Consider the following 21,221-nt stretch of genomic DNA (forward strand, 5'->3'; position numbering starts at 1 on the left):
AAAAAATCAACTTTTTTCTTATCCCACCCTTCTTATTCTATTTGTTTTCATTATTTTTGTTAAATATATAAAAATACTTTTAGAAAATATATACTTACCCAATTTTCATAACGAATACGAGAATATACGTAAGAAATAACTTATTTTTTTAGAAAACGTTTTTCTTCCATATCGAACACACCCTAAAAAAGTATTTTCCAAGGTCAAAAATTATTTTTTTAAAATGTATTTTTATTCTTTAGTTAAATATTGAAATGTATTTTTTGAAAATTATTTTTTCATTCACCAACCAAACACTAGAAAATATTTTCCATCCACCAACCAAACATAAGAAAACAAGTAAGAAACCAACTTATCTATGGAGTTGACATACACATGCAAACTGCTTATCAAAATTGCTCTTGGTCTCTCACTGTAAGCTTTGACAGCATCGAAACTAAACCGGCAGTATATATAGTTTCGATCTGATATGCACTCAATTAATAAGGTTTTCACCATTTTCTTTGACCTCTGAGTGTCCTCCCCATTGTTTTATCCTGTCTTCGATGAGGGAAGCCTGTATTTGGTATGACCAAAATGTCAAAAAAGTAGTAGTCAATGTCTCTTTAAATGTGGGATCAATAATGTATTATGCATGAAGACATGAAGTAACATATATTGAGAAGACGACAAAAATGGCCCTTTTACATTTGAGATAAATTGAAAATGATCCATAAATATATTTCTGCGTTTTCTTGATTCTCTAAGCTTAGAGTTTTCATCAAACAGTGAACAAATATATATTCTGATTTTATGCTAACTGTGAAAAAAATATTTAATCAGAAACATTATAAAAATATGTAAAATCTAAAAAAAACAACACAATATTGCACCAGAAAATAAAAATAGATAAAAAATAACAGAAATTATTAAGTCCTTAGTTTTGATAATTGACAAATTGCATGTTGGGACCTGGTTCCTAAAGATTATTGATACGCCCAAATTACACCTCCCTTACGAGAGAATAAGCGATCGTTGTCAAATATATAACCCAACTGGGTTGGGGTCGAATCCCACAGGGAAGACTATGTTCACAAAGTATTGTGGTTGTTCTTATTGCAAATAATAATTCAATGAGAGTAGACAAACTAGAGTTATGGTTACCGAGATGTTCAAGCAGATAAGGTTGTGAATTATCATGAATTTTCAACTAATCACTTCAATTGCAAGAGTTATTGAATCCTATAGTTTACCCATTTGTCTCTCAACCTAAATAGGTAGATTATCCTTCAATTCTCTCAAACTTAAAGGAGGCGTTAATTTATTCAACTATTCTCTCATATGGGTTGATCCTGTTAAGGTATCAACCTATAACCTTAAAGCCCTTAGATTCCATGCAAACCTCTTTTTTTCCCAACAAACACTTTTATTCGACTCACCCTTCAAGTTTACAACCAAGAAAGGTCATTATTATGAAGAAGGGTTTATACAACTTCAGTTAACCATGGAAATCAAATATTTTCACAACCCCAATCAACTATTCACATCATGGCTCCCATAACCTAGTTATGGGAGGTTAGCCACACATCTCAATAGAAGAAGAAGAAGAAGAAGAAGAAGAAGAACAAGAAGTCATTATGTTTTTCATAAATAAGTTCAGAAATTACTTACAAAAATCATAAGAATTGTTCTTGATCTTCAGTAGCAAAGAGAATAAAAATGGTTAGATCCACAATTCTAGCTTGAATCTCAAAGAATACTCTATTACAATGAGTTTCCCAGATGGAAAGAAGATAAAAGATACCTAAATAAAATCTAAACTGGGTATTTATATGTTCCCAGGTACAGAGGATTTAAAATTCAAACTCAGAAAAGCCGCGTCCAAGTTGACGGTCAGGCTGGCGGCCCGTCGAAAGCTTGATGGTCCGTCGCGTGGATCATCACTGATGGTCCCAAAATGTCATGTTCTATTAAGGGTTGACGGTCATGTTGGCGGACCGTCGCTGGCCTGACATGGGTTGTTGCTTGATCCTCCAGAATGTCATGTTCTGTTTCATCCTGACGGCCAAGTTGGTGGTCCGTCGGATGGTTGACGGTCCGCCACTTGGACCGTCACAGAGATCACTTATTTGTTCCTTCTATTTTACTTTGACGACCACACTAGTGGTCCGTCGCCTGGTTGACGGTCCACCAATTCGACTATCAGTGGCCTTTTTCTGCTATTTTTCCAAGTTTCTTCTTCAGCTAACTCCTTAACCTATAAATACTAAAAAATCCAGTATTAAATACAACATCAGTTTCTTGAAAACATACAATTATTCTTTAAAAAGATGTAAAATATTCCGTCAAAAGTTGGAACATCAACACCCTCAACTTAAGATGATTGCTTATCCTCAAGCAACTCAGCACCAAATTGCATCCATGAACAACACAATGACAGGCAATCGCCTACTGAACTAAATTTCATACAACTATTCACTTGTCATTTCATTCATAAGAGCTCAACACATCAGGATTTATAACCGACATTATTTATTATTCAGCACATACACATAAACATGGATATAATATCCCACAGAGATCAGTAAAACTAAGTGTAACTCAAGCTACCCTCATGGTCAATGAAGTCCATCACCCATTATATCTTGTTAGACAAAAATCAAGACTCTCACACTCATCAAAGAAGTTACAAACATAGCATACGCATCCATAGGCTTGCCCTTATCATCTAACGCTCCCTTATGGTTGATTCGCAAAAATCAAGCAGGTCTTTTTCAGGCTTGTAATGAGGCTCCGGGCTAGGTAAGGAAAGATTTTGGGAAAAGTAACTCAACATTTAGACTTAACTCTCTTTGCCCTTGAATTCTACTTACCAAGATACCGTTTTACCAGCTTACTTATAATTTCACTTATTCATTCACACTTTTCCAGAACCCCACCCCCACCCCCACCCCCTCTTTTTTTTGTAAGCAGCAGTCACCCTCAACTTATGCTGATGCAGTCAGTTAAGGTGCACAATATCTTAGATAGATCAGGGCCGACTGCTTCATTTTAGCTTTAAACCACCTTTTCATTAAACTGCTAACATCTTGACAGTAGCCACCCTCAACTTAGGTGTTTTGCCTAAGTTAAGGTGCACAATGTCCAATGTTGGACTAGGGCCAAAGCTCGGTGTCAACAACCTAAAGAGAGTTAATTTAAAGTTATTGGAAATGAAGAAAAACTAACATAAGCTAAAAAAGGTTAAAAAATGGTAAAATCTTTTTGGTGGGTCAGTTATTTAGGCTAAGTGGACTAAAGGAAAAAGGAGGCCTGTTATAATATCTTATTAAATCACTCACAAAACAACATCAATAAACCAGGCAAGTTCTAGGTGTATAACCATGCAAGAACTAAAACAAATGCTCCCACACACAGGCACATGAGTTACACTTATTCCACTAATTTCTGGGATTATTTGCATCACATAGTCATGCACACTTTTCATCCTAATGCCAATTACAGAATCACCAAAGATAAATAACAAGACAAAATAGTTATACAAATATGCTCATAGCCTTATACCAAAGTCATTCGTCATCCATATATACTAAAACAAAAGATACTCCATAAATAAACATTAACAAATGGATATTTATATCACAACCTAAGAAAAGAAAATGCAATCCTAGACATGCCGGTTCTACTAGATAGCACACGGGAGAAAAAGAACACAGGCAACAAAAACCCCTGTGGTACAATTACACCCACCCCCATATAAAATAAATGTGTTATCCTCAATGCATATAAAGATAGTATAGAGGAGAGGAATACTTGTAAAGCCTCTTATTCAGATGAGGCATCATTGAAATGTGGTGAGGCTCCAGTGGCCTTACCTGCAGCAACGTTGACCCCTATGGTGGTATGGGTACTCACAATCTCTTTCTCCAGAATCGAAGGTATCACATCTCGAGTCGGGTCTGAACTGGCCCCCTTGCTGGGGATAAACTAGTAAAAACTCCTGCAGCTTTATCTGTTGCCTTCTTCTTTCTCTTCTTTTCATCTCTCCTCGATCTTTTAAAACTTTTCTCATATCATAATCTTCTTTATTTTTTGGTGACATTGCTTCTCGTCTTCTTCTTCTAGTAGCTTTTCTATCCGCACTTTTATTTACACTTTCATCCACTTTCTTTCCTTTGTCTTTTAATGGCTTCCCTATTAAGTCAACAATACCTTCATCTTCATCGTTTATCACCCAAAGCAGGGTCAAAAATGGGCTGCTGTGGCTACTTGCTCTTCAACTCTGTTATGTCCTCCTGTGCTTATTTAAATTCTGCTATAAACTTAGCAAGATCTGGAATGGACATCGCATCCAGCCTTTTGTTGATTCTCTCTTCCATATGGTCCATCCTAATTTAAATGTTTTGAAATGGACGGATTGCCTCAGCCATAATTTGATCAACAAAAGGCTTGAATTGTGAAGCCCATGTGACTAGCTGCTTCTTAAACTTCTTCTGTACATGAGCTACTTCAAGTCGTTTGGTTGCAAATGTTTTGTACTGAATAATGGCAACGATGACCTTGCAAAATTTAATCTAAAAAGTGATGAGGGAATATTTGTTGGGTACTTTTCTACCAGCAAGGCTTACAGAATCTACAACAAAATAACACAATGTGTGGAAGAAAGTTGGAAGACCCCGCAAAAATTCTCTCGTAGAATGAGCCTTAGGGCATGTCAAGTGAGGCGTGATTTCGGCCCTAAAAGATTGAGAAGAGACTTCCTAAGTGAGTATCGTGTTAACCATATAAAATTTTCCTAATTTTGACTTTTTATCACATGGGATATTTGATAAGCTTTTTGTCAATATAAGATTCACCCAAATTCGATACCCGGGTAAGAAGTTATGGCTAATTTAAGTGCTAGTCGTAAAACAGTGTCATTTTAGTACTTGGCACTTCGCAGAGAGGGTCTATTTGACAATTGTCAAATTCCAGTGGAACTCCGCGATAGTGAAGCATCGCGGAGGACCCCAATTTTTCAATAGTCAATTTCCAGTGGCCTAGCGCGATTGTGATGCATCGCGTTGAAGTTTCAGGTCCCAACCCGTGGGACAACGCGATGGCTCCATATTGCGGTGACTTCCAGATTCCCATTTGTCAATTTCCAGTCAGCACTGCGATAGTGGCACATCGTGGTAGCCCATAAAATCGGGTTCCCAGTTCAATTTTTTCATCTTCGTACAGAAGTTAAAAAGGGAACTTTGGACTTTTTCTAAGCCTCTTAAACCATGCAAACACCAAATTAAAGTCAATTACAAGCATTTTATGAAGTTTTTCTCAAGTTTTCTCTCAACAAGAACCCTAAGTATCCAAAACCTCTTTCAAGAATCTCAAGAATCCACCATATATTTTCTAAGTTGAGTCAAGATTCAAGGTTCTCAATTCAAGGGCTTCAAGAACCCTCATTTAAGAGTACGAATAGAGTTTCAAAAGTGAGAGTTCGTCCAAAGCTTCTAATTCAAGGTATGTGGGGTTTTGAACAAGGATAACCCTTTCACCCTTGTGTCCAAAGGCTTATTTAAACTACAATTCTCTTTAATTTATGAGATTTTACATGAAATTTAATTGGGGGTTTTCACCCATTGTTATTGGTTGCAAGCTTTTGATGTTTCCCTTGAATTGAGAGTTTAATGGCATGATTTTTACATGTTTTCTTAAGAAATTGCAGCTGGATCTATACCCCATGATTTTAAACCTTGAGAAGTTAATAGTTGAAATGTTTGAGATATTGAAGTATATGAGTATGTTGAGATTTTGAGATAAATTGCTGAAATTTTCAGATTTCTACATGAGTTATGAATCTATATGCTATCTATTATGCTTTTGATGAGTTCTAACTTGAGATTGAATTATGGGTTATTAAGCCCTATTTGAGACTTGAGATTTTATGAACTATTGTGCTATAAGCACCCATGATTTGAGTATTATGAGATTATTGAGAAATGCTTTGACCTAATGGTCATTGAGTTTTAAAATCCACTCTACTACATGAGATTACAGATTTGATTATTGGGTTCTTATTAAACCATGACATTATTCTAAAGTAGATTTTCATGAGATAAGAGAGATAAACTAAAGGGAGTTGTATTTAGCACCGAGTTGGGTAAGTTACCACAGTTTCTTACCCCAGAACTATGTGCCACCATAGGTTGGGCCTAAGGCTGAGATAATTGTTGGGCCTAAAGCTGAGATATTGGGCCCGAGGCTGAGATAGGTGATCACTGAATTGAGGTTATACTCCTTGAAAAGAGTATGACGTCTCTCTCCAACGTGAGGTCTCTTCCTTAGGAGGACAAAACCTTCAACTCCATGTAGCTCGCATGGTTTATGTCGGTTAAAAGAATCTCCCTTAAAACTAAAGCTTTGAGATAAGATATTTTCCTTTAAAACTAAAATACTTTTCCTTGATATGAGTATGTTTCCCTAAAGCTTGAAATGAGATATTTTTCTAACGTGAATAAAATGCCCTCAAGTATGTTCCAAAGTTATATGATTCCGAATTCCAAGTATTTAAGTTCAAAAGAGTTATGAGTTCTTGAGCATTAAAGAAGTTTTACTCTCCATGAGACATGCATGAGTTGAAAGTATTACGTAAAGTTTTCTTTAGCCTTGAGTAATGAGAATAAGAGAAGAGTACAAATTTCAAAGCTAAAAGTATAATGACTCATGAGATTGTGTTACATGTTCCATTTTACATGATTCATAAGCATTGCATTTTATACTTAGTCAAGCCATGTAAGGTTTTACTTATTACATGCATGACTTGATTAAAGAGTATTGATGTTGTTTTATATAAATGCATGAACCCCCACATACTCAGTACATTCTCAAGTGCTGATCCACATATACGTCGAAATGCTACATTGTCTTATAATGTAGGTTCAGGTGCTCTGTCCCAACCTCGTCATTGATTTCTGAGTACCTCTATCTATATTTTTACAGTGGTGAGTCCTTATGGTTCGAGGACCTATATTCAGGAATCTCTATATTTTAAGAGACTGAGTTGTTATTTTCAGTCCATTTTGAGTTAGTTGGGGACCTATCCCAATAGCTATCTAGTTCATGGATTAGTAGAGGCTTTGTCAGACTAGTTATCAGATTGTGGTTATGTTGAGGTTTCTAGTATTGCTTAGTCATTTGGACCGAGCATTTTCTCCGTATTTTCTTTCATATGATATGACTATGCTAGTGTTTGAATTATTTCATCTTGAAATGAGTGTTATTAGTAGAAACAAGCTCAAAGGGTTAGCTTGGGGCTACTTGTAGCCTTAAGCATCGTGTGACATCCCGGGAGGCGATTTTGGGTCGTTACAAATTTGGCATCAAAGCCTAAGGTTTTAAGGAGTCCTAGTGAGTCTGACAAGCCGCGTTGAATAGAGTCTTAACCATTGGTGTATAGCGCACCATATCTATGAGAAAGAGGCTACAAGACGTTTTAGGAAAAGTTGTTTCTTTATTTCAGATTCTATCACGCCTACAGTTGTCCCTCTCATCTAATAATTTGTGCTCTTATATTTCAAAAAATGCCTCTCCAAAGAGAGAATACCCGCAGAAACGATAATAAGCAACCCCAGTCTGTTGATCCTTTGAATGAGATGGTGTCTTATGCTGAGTTTTGGGCGGCCTTTCAGGCATTAGCCCAAGTAGTCACTACTAATGTTTAGGACAATAACTAGGCCGCAGTTTTTAATCAGTAGGGAGGTGATGTAGCCATGGCTAGAATCCGTGATTTCATGCGAAGGAATCCGCCAGAGTTTTATAGGTCTAAGGCAGGTGAGGACCCACAGTTGTACCTTGAAGAGGTGAGAAAAATCGCATAGGTGATGCATATTTTTGAGGAAGAAAGTGTTGAGTTGGCGTCTTACAGTTGAAGGACATAGCTTATGACTGGGTTGTATCGTGGAGAAAGGGTAGAGGTGAGGATGTTGCTCCTATGACTTGGCAGGTGTTCTAAGATATATTCTTGGACAAGTTTTTTTCGCTTGAGATAAGGGAAGCAAATATTGAGGAGTTTTTAAACTTGAGGCAGGGCTTCATGACTGTTATGGAGTACTGCTTGAAGTTCAATAAGTTGGCCAAGTATTCTCCTGACTTGATTTCTGACACCCGAGCTAGTATGAGAAAGTTCGTGACCGGTGTTTCTGGGTTAGTACTGAAGGAGTGTAGGACTGCGATGCTGCATAGGTATATAGATCTAGCTAGGTTGATGATACATGCCCAGCAGATAAAGGTGGATAAAATTAGGTAGAGAGATCGAGTGAGGGGTGACAAGAGGGCTAGATCTGAGCAACATGAGTATAGCTAACCTAGGCTCCATAGAGGGAACCACCCTCAGTTTCAGAGGTGTCTGTCTATGCCAGCGCCTTCATCATCTAGTGCTCTTGCGCCTAGAAGCAAGCAGGAGCAAGGAGGCAGATCCTTTATGTCTAGGTCGCAGAACAGTGTTGGTAACAAGCCCCGTTATCCCCCTTGTGCTAAGTATGGTAGGGATCATCCCGATGAGTATTTCGTATATCTGAGGGGTTGTTTTGGTTGTGACAAGCAGGGACACAGACTTAGATCTTGTCATCATGCTAGACAGGGGAACAGAGATGCCTGACCTCAGGCATCGGCTACTAGTGCACCAACTCTTGCACCCCATCCCGCCCCTGCTCAGGGTGCTTCATCTAGTACTGTTGGTTGTCAGCGCCAGAATAGATTCTATGCCTTACCATCCCGTCAGGAGTAGGAGGACTCTCCCGATATTGTTACTGGTATGCTCTGCGTCTTTTGTTTTGATGCTTATATGTTGTTGGACCCGGGTCAAGTCTCTCATATGTGACCCCACTTGTGGCTTTGAATTTCAAAATGAGTCCCAAAAGGATTCTTGAGCCTTTACTAGTCTCCACACCAGTAGGGGAGTCAGTTGTTGCTAAACAAGTGTATAGAGATTGTCCTGTTACTGTTCTTCATAGAGTCATACTTGCGGATTTGATAGAGTTAGACATGGTGGATTTTGACCTTATTCTGGGTATGGATTGGGTTCATTCTTGTTATGCATCTATAGACTGTCGTACCCGTGTGGTCAAGTTTCAGTTTCCTGATGAACCAGCATTTGAGTGGTCCGAGAGTTAGGTATCTCCCAAGAGTCATTTTATCTCCTATCTCAAAGCTAGAAAGCTAATATCCAAAGGTTGCATCTATCACCTAGTTAGAGTCAAAGACACTAAGTCCGAGGCTCCAACTATTCAGTGAGTTGCTATTGTTAATGAGTTTTCAGATGTTTTTTCGAAAGATCTCCCAGGGGTGCCTCCCGATAAAGAGATAGAATTCGGGATTGACCTTCTTCCCTATACTCAGCCTATTTCTATTCCACTATACCGTATGGCACCTAAAGAGCTTAAGGAGTTGAAAGAGAAACTCAAGGATCTTTTAGACAAAGGTTTCATTAGGCCCAGTATTTCTCCTTAGGGTGTGCCTGTCTTAGTCGTGCTAAAGAAAGATGGTTTTTTGCATTTGTGCATTGACTATCGTCAGCTTAACAAGGTCACAATCAAAAATAAGTATCCTCTTTTGAGAATTTATGACCTGTTTGATTAGTTTCAAGGTGTAAGTTATTTCTCCAAGATAGACCTTAGATCCGGCTATCATCAACTTAAAGTGAGGAAATGTGATATTCCAAAGACAGCCTTCCAAACCCGCTAGGGTCACTTTGAGTTTCTAGTCATGTCTTTTAGGCTAACCAATGCCTCAACAACTTTTATGGACCTCAGGAATCAAGTGTTCAAGCAATATCTTGATATGTTTGTCATAGTGTTCATAGATGACACCCTTGTCTACTCTCGCATGAGCATGATCATGCATATCACATTAGAATTTTCTTGCAAACTCTTAGAGGTCACCAGTTATTCGCTAAATTCAGTAAGTGTGAATTTTGGCTAAGGTATGTAGCCTTTCTAGGTTATGTTGTTTCATCTGAAGGTATTAAAGTTTATCCCTAAAAGACAGAAGTTATAAGAAATTGGCCTAGACCTATCTCTCCGCCTGATATTAGAATTTTCTTGGGTCTAGCAGGCTACTACTACCATTTTGTTAAAGGTTTCTCCTCTATTGCGTCTCCCATGACCCGGTTGGCCCAAAAAAAAGTTAAGCTCCAGTGGTCAGATTCCTGTGAGAAGAGTTTTTAGGAGTTGAAGACTCGACTTACTTCAGCCCCTGTGTTAACTTTGCCTAATGGTACAGATGGTTTTATGGTGTACTGTGATGCCTCTAGAATTGATTTGGGTTGTGTGTTGATGCAAAGAGGTAAGGTTATAACCTATGCCTCTAGACAGTTAAAGCCGCATGAGAAAAATTACCCAACCCATGATCTTGAGTTAGCTGTTGTGGTCTTTGCTTTGAAAATCTGGAGACATTATCTTTATGTTGTTCATGTTGATGTGTTTACTAATCATAAGAGCCTACAGTATGTAATTAATCAGAGGGAGTTGAATTTTAGGCAGAGAAGGTGGTTAGAGTTGTTAAAAGACTATGATATGAGTGTGTTGTATCACCCAGGCAAGGCCAACGTAGTGATAGATTCCCTTAGCAGATTGTCTATGGGTAGTGTTGCCCAATAGAAGAAGGTAAGAAAGAGTTAGCTCGTGATATGCATTATTTGGCTAGATTGGGTGTTAGGTTGCTTGATTCAGCTGAGGGAAGTACTTTGGTGCAAAGTAGTTTTGAATCCTCTTTAGTTTTGGAAGTGAAGGAGAAACAAGATAGATATCCTAGTTTGGTCAGACTAAAGGAGGCAGTTAAGGACCAAAAGGTAGAGGTTTTCTCCCAAGGAGGAGATGGCATGTTGAGATTATAGGGTAAATTGTATGTTTCGTGTGTTGATGATCTGAGGCAAAGGATTATCACTGAAGCGCATGGCGCACGATATTCTATTCATCTTGGCGCTACCAAGATGTACCGCGACTTACGGGAAATCTATTCGTGGAATGGCATGAAGAAGGATATAACCGGGTTCGTAGCAAAGTGTGAAACGTTCCAACAGGTTAAGGTAGAGCACCAAAGACCTAGTGGTGTGATACAAGAGTTTGGTATACCCACTTGGAAGTGGAAGGTGGTGAATATGGACTTCGTAACAGGGTTGCCTCTCTTGCGTCGTCATCATAATTCTATTTGGGTTATTGTGGATAAGCTGACTAAGTCCACGCATTTCTTGCCCGTGCTCACATCTTATACAGCTGAGGATTATGCTAGATTGTATATTCATGAGTTAGTCAGGCTGCATGGAGTTCTCTCATCCATCATTTTGGATAGGGTCACTCAATTTACTTCTCAGTTTTGGAGGGCGTTTCAGCAGGGTCTTGGAACCCAAGTTCTTTTGAGTTTCGCTTTTCATCCGCAGACAGATGGTCAGGCTGAGAGGACCATTCAGACCCTAGAAGATATGTTGAGGGCATGTGCTCTTTATTTCAAAGGTAGTTGGGATGAGCATTTGCCATTGATAGAGTTTGCCTATAACAATAGTTACCATGCTAGCATCGGGATGGCACCATTTGAGGCCTTGTATGGTAGGAGATGTAGATCACCCATAGGTTGGTTTGAAGTGGGTAAAATTGTCGTGACTGGGCCTGATGCAGTATTTGAAGCTATGGAGAAATTTAAGTTGATTAGAGAGAGGTTAAAGACCGCCCAGAGTCGTCAAAAGTCTTATGCCGATATGAGGAGAAGAGATCTTGAGTTTGAAGTGGGTGATTTGGTATACTTGAAGATTTCACCCATGAAGGGGTGAAAAGGTTTGGTAAAAAGGGGAAGCTTAGTCCCCGTTATGTTGGCCCATATAGATTCTTGAGCCGTGTTGGTAAGGTGGCCTATGAGGTTGAGTTGCCCGCAGAGTTGTCAGCTGTTCATCCTATTTTTCATGTCTCCATGCTTAAGAAGCATATTGGTGATTTCGTTGTAGTAGATCCTTCAGAGAATGTCAATATTCAGAACAGTTTTTCCTTCGATGAGATTCCTATTGAGATCCTAGATTTTTAGATCTGTAGACTAAGGAACAAAGAAGTTACCTTGGTCAAAGTTTTATGGTGAAACCAGTCTGTTGAGGGTGCTACTTGGGAGGCGAATCAGACATGCGAGCCAAGTACTCGCACCTCTTTTCCGTAAGTTCAAATTAATTCGAAGGTATTATTCTTTCTTAATTCAGACCTTCTAATCTAAAGTTCAGCTATATGCATCTATCCTTGTATGAGTTCTTGTAATTTTCGAGGCATTCAAAAGTTTAGAGAGATTTTGAGCCCATTTTAGCAACTTGCTTCAGCTATGTGTACTCAGTTTTTCCTGTGTTCTTAGTCTAAAGAGCGACATTCAACGACGAATGTTTCCAAAGAGGAGATATTGTAAGACCCCACAAAAATTCTCTTGTAGAATGAGCCTTAGGGTATGTCAAGTGAGGCATGATTCCAGCCTTAAAAGATTAAGAAGTGACTTCCTAAGTGAGTATTATCTTAACCATATAGAATTTCCCTAATTTCAATTTTTATCACATGAGAAATTTGATAATATTTCTATCGATATAAGATTCGCCCAAATCCGACACTCGGGTAAGAAGTTATGGCTAATTTAAGTGCTAGTCGTAAAACAACGTCATTTTAGTTCTTGACGCATCACGGAGAGGGTCTATTTGACAATTGTTAAATTCCAGTGGAACTCCGTGATAGTGGCGCGTTGCGGAGGACCCCAATTTCTCAATAGTCAATTTTTAGTGGCCTAGCGCGATTGTGATACGTCGCACTAAAGTTCTAGGTCCCAACCAGTGGGACAATGCAATGGCTCCACATTGCAGTGACTCCCAGATTCCCATTTGCCAATTTCCAGTGAACTACTACGATAGTGGCGCGTCGCGGTGGCCCATAAAATCGGTTTCCCAGTTTAATTTTTTCAGCTTCATACAGAAGTTAAAAAGGGCACTTTGGACTTTTTCCAAGCCTCTTAAACCGTGCAAACACAAAATTGAAGTCAATTACAACCATTCTATGAAGTTTTTCTCAAGTTTTCTCTCAACAAGAATCGTAAGCATCCAAAACCTCTTCCAAGAATCACAAGAATCCACCATGGATTTTCTAAATTGAGTCAAGATTCAAGGTTCCCAAGTCAAGGGCTTGAAGAACCCTCATTTAAGAGTACGAATAGAGTTCCAAAAGCGAAAGTTCGTCCAAAGCTTCTAATTCAATGCATGTAGGGTTTTGAACAAGGGTAATCCTTTTACCCTTGTGCCCAAAGGCTTATTTAAACTACAATTCTCTTTAATTTATGAGATTTTACATAAAATTAAATTGGGGGTTTTCACCCATTGTTATTGGTTGCAAGCTTTTGATGTTTTCCTTGAATTGAGAGTCTAATGGCATGATTTTTACATGTTTTCTTAAGAAATTGCAGCTGGATCTATACCCCATGATTTTAAACCTTGAGAAGTTAATAGTTGAAATGTTTGAGATATTGAAGTATATGAGTATGTTGAGATTTTGAGATAAATTGCTGAAATTTCAAATTTCTACATGAGTTATGAATCTATATGCTATCTATTATGCTTTTGATGAGTTCTAACTTGAGATTGAATTATGGGTTATTAAGCCCTATTTGAGACTTGAGATTTTATGAACTATTATGCTATAAGCACCCATAATTTAAGTATTATGAGATTATTGAGAAATATTTTGACATGATGGTCATTGAGTTTTAAAATTCACTATACTACAGAGATTACATATTTGATTATTGGGTTCTTATCAAACCATGAGATTATTATAAAGTGGATTTTCATGAGATGAGCGAGATAAACTAAAGGGAGTAGTATTTAGCACCGAGTTTGTTAAGTTACCATGGTTTCTTACCCGAGAACTATGTGCCGCCGTAGGTTGGGCCTAAGGTCGAGATAATTGTTGGGCCTAAGGCCGAGATATTGGGCCCGAGGCTGAGATAAGTGATCACTAAATTGAGGTTATACTCCTTCGCAGGAGTATGACGCCTCTCCCCAACGTGAGGTCTCTTCCTTAGGAGGACAAAATGTTGGACTCCATCTAGCTTGCATGGTTTTTGTCGGTTAAGAGAATATCCCTTAAAACTAAAGATTTGAGATAAGATATTTTCCGTTAAAACTAAAATACTTTCCCTTGATATGAGTATTTTTCCCTAAAACTTGAAATGAGATGTTTTTCTAACGTGAATGAAATTCCCTCAGTATGTTCCAAAGTTATATGATTCCGAATTCCAAGTATTTGTGTTCAAAAGAGTTATGAGTTCTTGAGAATTGAAGAAGTTTTACTCTCCATGAGACATATGCATAAGTTGAAAGTATTGCTTAAAGTTTCCTTTAGCCTTGAGTAATGAGAATAAGAGAAGAGTACAAATTTCAAAGCTAAAAGTATAATACCTCATGAGATTGTGTTACATGTTCTATTTTACATGATTCATGAGCGTTGCATTTTAAACTTATTCAAGCCATCTGAGTCATTACTTATTACATGCATGATTTAATTAAAGAGTATTGATGTTGCTTTATATAAATGCATGCACCCCCACATACTCAGTACATTCTCAAGTGCTGATCCATATATACGTCTATATGCTACATTATCTTATAATGTAGGTTCAGGTGATTAGGCCCAACCTCGTCAGTGATTTCTGAGTACCTCTATCTACATTCCTACAGTGGTGAGTCCTCATGGTTCGAGGACCTATATTCAGACATCTCCATATTTTGAGAGACTATGTTGTTATTTCCAGTTCATTTCGAGTCAGTTGGGGACCTGTCCCAATGGCTCTTTAGTTCATGGATTAGTAGAGGCTTTGTCGGACTAGTTATTATATTGTGGTTGTGTTGAGGTTTTCGGTATTGCTTGGTCGTTTGGACCGAGTATTTTCTTCATATTTCGTTTTATATGATATGACTATGCTAGTGTTTGAATTATTTTATCTTAAAATGAGTATTATTTGTAGAAACAGGCTCTAGGGGTTAGCTTGGGGATACTTGTATCCTTAAGCACCATGTGATATCCCAGGAGGGTTCCCTGAATCATCATCATCATCAGGGGTTCATGTTGTGTTTGATAATATCGATAATATCAGTAAAGACAGCACCGCTGATGATGATGATGATGATGATGAAGGGAACCCCATTAAGGTTCCAGAAGAGAAAAATAAGGTGATGATAATAGTGACTCACAAGGACCAGATTCAAGATCCGAAGATGAAGATTCAACAAATCATCAAAATGCTGGTCCCTCATAAGCTTTTCTTGCAGAACCTGATCCTTAGACAACTAAAGAAAATAATCAGTCTCATAAGGATAATGCCTCAATCAGAATTGGTCCTAGTACAAGTCAACCTACTCCCCACAGATCTAGTTGGAAGCATTAGCTTCACATTCTCTTGATAATTTATTGTCCCTTCTAAAATTGGGCATGCAAATCAGAAACAGAGCAAAGAATCTTTGTTCTTTCTCTGCATTCTTATCTCAAATTAAACCCAAGAATATAAATAAAGCATTTAAAAATGGAGATTGGATCAATGTAATGCAAGAAGAGCTTCACTAATTTGAAAGAAGCAAAGTATGAAACCTGGTCCTCGACCCTCAGACAGAACTATTATAGGGATCAGATGGGTGTACAGAAATAAGGCTGATAAGTATGGCAATACTATAAAAAACAAAGCTAGGCTTGTGGTGCAAGGCTATAACCAGGAAGAAGGCATAGATTATGACGAAATATTTGCTCCAGAGGCTAGAATGGAGGCAATCAAAATTCTCATTGCATTTGCCTTATAGATGGAGTTCAAACTATTTTAGATGAATGTAAAGAGTGTCTTTTTAAATGATCTCCTCAAAGAAGAGGTGTATATGAAGCAGCCTCCAAGCTTTGAGAATGTTGATTTCCCCAATCATATGTTCAAATTAGACAAAACCTTGTATAGAATGAAGCAAACTCCTAGAGCTTGGTATGAAAGGCTTTCCAAGTTCTTGTTGAATAATGAGTTCAAAAGGAAAAGATTGACAACACGTTGTTCTTGAAGGCCTGAGAAAGAAACCTGCTCATAGTTCAAGTTTATGTGGATAACATCATATTTGGAGCTACAACCAGTTCCCTGTGTGATGAGTTTGCTAGGTTAATGAGCTGTGAGTTTGATATGAGTATGATGGGAGAACTTAATTTCTTCCTTGGGATGCAAATTAAGCAAGGTGCAACTAGGACTACTATATGTCAGTAGAAGTACAATCATGAGTTGGTTCCTCTGTCAATGAAAATATGTACAGAGGAATCATTAGTTCATTCTCTATCTGACAACCAGCAGACCTGACATAGTGCTAAGTGTTGGGATGTGTTCTAGATTTCAAGCAAGTCCAAAGGAATCTACTCTGAAGGCTATAAAAAGGATTCTGAGATATCTCAAAGGAACCCCCGAGCTAATTATAGTCTATCCCACTGGAGAAAATTTTGACCCGATTGGATATATTGATGTTGATTATGTTGGGTACTTGGTTGATAGAAAGAGTACATTATGGATGGCTCATTTTCTTGGATCTTTTTTAATCTCTTGGGGTATTAAGAAGCAGAATTCAGTGGCCTTTTTTCTATTGTTGAAGCGGAGTATATTGCTACAGCCTCATACTATGCTCAATTACTGTAGATCAAGCAACAGCTTGAGGGTGTTGGTATTCTCTCAGATTTTGTGCCTCTATTTTGTGACAACACAAGTGCTGTCAATATGGCCAAGAATTTAGTTTAGCATAAGAGAATAAAATACATAGACATCAGGCATTACTTTCTTAGAGATAATGAGGAGAAGGGGTTGATCAAGATGGTATTTTATAGTACCGAATATTAGATTGTTAACATCTTTACCAAGGTACTTGGTAGGGAGCAGTTTGAGAAAAATAGGACAATATTGGGATAGATGAGACCAAGCTAAAAGCATGTTGCTCCTCTTAATCCTCTAAATCTGGCTATGATTTGGTAAACAAGTATCCAGGCCAGATGATTTCATACATGTCTAACTCAGTATCATATCTTCTACAGATATACACCCCTGGCAAAGAGAAGAAGATAGGGGGTGAGACAACTCAAAGTGCTATGTTCTTAGCAGATCATGTAGGGATCAGGTTAGTACCACACTCTATTCTTGAATAGTGACTATGTTCTATCTATAATAGTAGTGTCATGCCCTTTCCTACTCGTAAAATTTATCACCCTCTACTTGAGTCTAAATGCCCTCCTCATCCCTTATTTGCCTATTATTAAGAATTCACTCCTTCATAGTTCACAATTGAACTAGGGCAAGGCAGGGAGTGTTTATAGCCCAACCTTCTGTTAAAAGGGCTACTATAGTTGCAAGTATTATATGTATTATTAAAAAAAAAGAAAAAAGAAAAAAGAGAATAGGGTAGAGGAGGATGTTCCCAATGGGCCTTAGAACTTAGTCCCAAATCTTTGGTTGGCGCTCTTCTTTGAACAGTCTTCCTCTTGTTCTTGTATCTTCAACCCTGGTTTATCTGGTTTTCCCAAAAGTTGTTGACTTTTGTCTTCAATGGCACTGCTACCTTTTATCACTATGGCCACTCTTCTGAATAGTGTCTGATACTAGTCTACTTTATTATTGCATGAGTCCACTTTATGCTATCCTCTCTTATCTTGTCTGATCTTTCTTGCTCATGTAAGTATAACCTCAATGGCCATGAGTTAACATTTATGCTTATCTATGCTTCGTTTACTGCTTTACCACTTTGATGATGCCAAAAGGGGAAAGATATGGTGTAGCTAGTGTAATAGTATGCAGTGTGTAGTGCAGCTATGTTAATGTAGTGTATGGTGTAGCTGTGTTGATGTGTAGTAGGGTTCTCACACTCAAGAAAAACTTAAGTGTTGATAGATAAGAGGAATAAGGTACTGATAGACAGGGGGAAATAGGTGGGAGATGCTTAGGGGTATCAGTGACAGGGGGGATAAGTGGAGATAGATGCTTGAAGGCATTGTTATTGAGGATGCTTAAGTGGATTCTTGAAGATGTTGAAGACATGCATGGGTTTGTCATCATCAAAAAGGGGAAAATTGTTAAGTTCTTAGTTTTAATGATTGACAAATTGCATGTTGGGACCTGGTTTTTAAAGATTGTGTCATGACAAAGTTGCAATTACTTAAGGAACGGGTTGGGATTACACATCACTGTCACAGTCAACTACACAGCTGGACAAAAGTACAGAAGTAGGTGGGAAAAGTTGTTGCACTTTTTCCTGTCAGGCAATAGGATTCGTCTATTTTCTTGTGTCATCTATATATTGTGTATCTTCCTCAATAAGAAAACCAAGCTTTTATAAACTCACAACACATATCTCTCTTGAAGCTTTTGAATAAAAGACTCATTTTCACAACAGGAAACTGATAACTCACAAAGTTGTATTTTATTTTCTTGTTGTATTTGAGTCTTTGTACTATGGTCTTAAACGTTACCTATTATTTGTTAGTATTATTAGTAGGTGTTGGTGTGTTTGCTTCAAACTCCTTGTTGTCATCTAGATTTAGGTGATATTAATGTTAGAGTTAACTTTTATGCAGTTAGAGTTGGCTGGGTAGTGGTGCAGTAAAGTTACTGCAAATTTTTCTTTGTAATAGAGTTATTACTATGAGAAGAAGGATTAGGAGGTTAATCCATGATGTAATGGAGTTGTATTCAAGTTCCTTGAATATTAGAGGAGTTTAGAAATTCTAGAGGCAACTCACTCGTTCACGTACTTTACTATTTATTTTCTTGTTGTTTAAGTCAGTTTGGGACCAGGTACTAAAGTTGGAGGGCAACTCGCATGAAACTCTTCAAAAATAACTCTTAATAAGTTGGAGCAAGCTCCGAAAATACGCTAAAAACCTCTAAATGTGAGCCCATGCTGCTATTGCTTCTTCTTCTTCTTCTTATTTTTTTACTACAATTCCTGTTGAATCTATAAATAATATTTGACAGAGACCAAAAGTTTTCATATTTGATAAACTTACAGGACCAAAATATTCAAGGACTATATTTTAGGGATCATTTTGGACATATCTTTAACAATAAAGGATCATTATTGTCATTTTCTCAACAAATATTTTACAATTAATTCTCTAATATACTTTTATAGATGATACGGTAAAGTGATAGCTAACCTATCAAAACGTTAATGGCACCTATATTAGTGTAAATATCTTTTACTTGCCTCTGTATATTGAACTTTAAACTTTAATGGTTGATGTGTGCCTTACCTCCTTGTTCCAATTAGTTCGAAGGATCATCATGATCAATACAACAGTTTGATCAGTCGTACCTGCAAGCATCCCATACCAAATTCCCTACAAAATCATGAACAAATATGTAGTAAATAGTAACTTCTTAGAATAAGAAGGTTGGAGCTGATCTGCTTATGCAATAAAAAGGAAATTAGTTGTTTAATTAAGTGAAAACAAAGAAATTGTACCTTAACACCAATATCAAAGAGGAAGCCTAGTATGAGACCGGCAGGAATACCAAACAAATAGTAACAAGCTATGTTTACATATTCAAAATAAGCTTGCCACCCTGCTCCAATGGCTACCCCTGCAATTGCAAGAAATCTACCAAGTTGACCAACTTTCACTTTAGACCATCTAACAATTTATATAAATATTTTTTAATTCAATTAGACATGTCTTGATTCTAAACTAGTTGGAGTTGATTACTATAAGGTTAATTTCACCAATGGACATCTAACTTTTGATTTATTGCACCCGTCATTAAATTAATTTTTATAACAAAAAAAACAATTCAACTTACTAATATATAACCTAAAAAAAAAAAAGAATACTGCACCTAATTCAAAAATAGAAATTACTAGTCCCGTTAGCAACTCATCTTGCATAATACTGATATGTCACTACTTTAAAGAATAACTTATTTTCTAAACCACATTTAAAAAAAATGAAAAGACCATAATGTGCAACATGGATGCTAGAGAGATTGAATATTAGGTTAAATCGGAAAATAATACGCAAATATTTCCTCCATTTCTAAAAGAATGATATATTTTGATTTAGAACTGAATTTAAGAAAATAAAGAAACTTTGAATTTTGTGCCCTTAAATTAATGTTTTGTCAAATGTACTCAGATATTTTTAAATTTTATGGTCTTAAATATGTCATGTGAAAAGTTGAATTAAAGTATTGCTAAAAAGGAAATGATCGCTCTTTTTGAAATACTAAAAAGAAAGTAAATCATTCTTTTTGAAATGAAGGGAGTATAACGTAAGATGAGTTGTTGATCTTTTTGAAACTAAGGGAGTATAACGTAAGCTGAGTTGCTAATGTGATTAGACTTCTGTGTCAATTTTATACATGTGACAACATGCTTGTGTATAACGTAAGCTGAGTTGCTGATGTGATTACACTTCTGTGTCAATTTTATGCATGTGACAACATGTTTGTGCTTTGCGAGAATGAATTTGGGATTTTTTTGTAATTTTTTTCTAATATATGACAAAATTGAGTTTTTTTTTCTCTAGGAAAATTAATTCTGTGATGACTGAGATGGTATAAGCGGAAAGTGGATGACCAATCACGAAATTACACCTAATCTCCGAGAATCTTAATAAAATAGTTGATTGGCTACCTAAACTATCACTTTATTGATGAAAGTTAAATTTCTCACCTTGTGTTTCCCAACTTCATTTTTCTTTCAAGAAAAAAAAATAATGAGAAAAAAAAATCAAAATGAAAGATTCAAAGAGAAGGTAATAATTAAGTACCAGAAAGATAGGTTGAAGACTGCCAATAACCATGGTGGCTGCTAGCATAGGAGTGAGCTCATATAACAACTTCTCGGACTTGTTGATTGTTGGAAAACAATGAGGGATACCAACTCCGACAAACAAAAAGAACCATTGAGAGGAAGATGCCGGTTAAAACATAAGTGATGGAGGCAACCATTGCTGAGAATTTCGCACTTCTTGGATGCCTTGCTCGTAGTTCATTTGACACCCTCACGCTGTACGTAAACATTATTTCAATTAACTTTTTTTTCCAGCTTGTTGTAATAAAAACATTAAGAACTAAGATACCTTATTTAAACCTGTAAAATGTGCCGGTTTGACCCGGCCCCACCCACAAGAAGGCTCGAACCGATTTGACCTGGCCGGTCAGCCCCGAGCTATAGGGCTGCCCATCTTGGACTGAGCCAA

The 21,221-nt window shown here is 37.3% G+C and overlaps 1 pseudogene; it reads right to left on the reverse strand.

The window, feature by feature from the left end:
• Positions 1–475: 475 nt before the first annotated feature.
• The window catches only part of LOC107846445, an 87,461-nt pseudogene continuing 66,715 nt past the window's right edge, over positions 476–21,221 (reverse strand).

The sequence above is a fragment of the Capsicum annuum genome, chromosome 11 (genome assembly GCF_002878395.1).
Source record: "Capsicum annuum cultivar UCD-10X-F1 chromosome 11, UCD10Xv1.1, whole genome shotgun sequence".
NCBI lineage: Eukaryota > Viridiplantae > Streptophyta > Magnoliopsida > Solanales > Solanaceae > Capsicum > Capsicum annuum.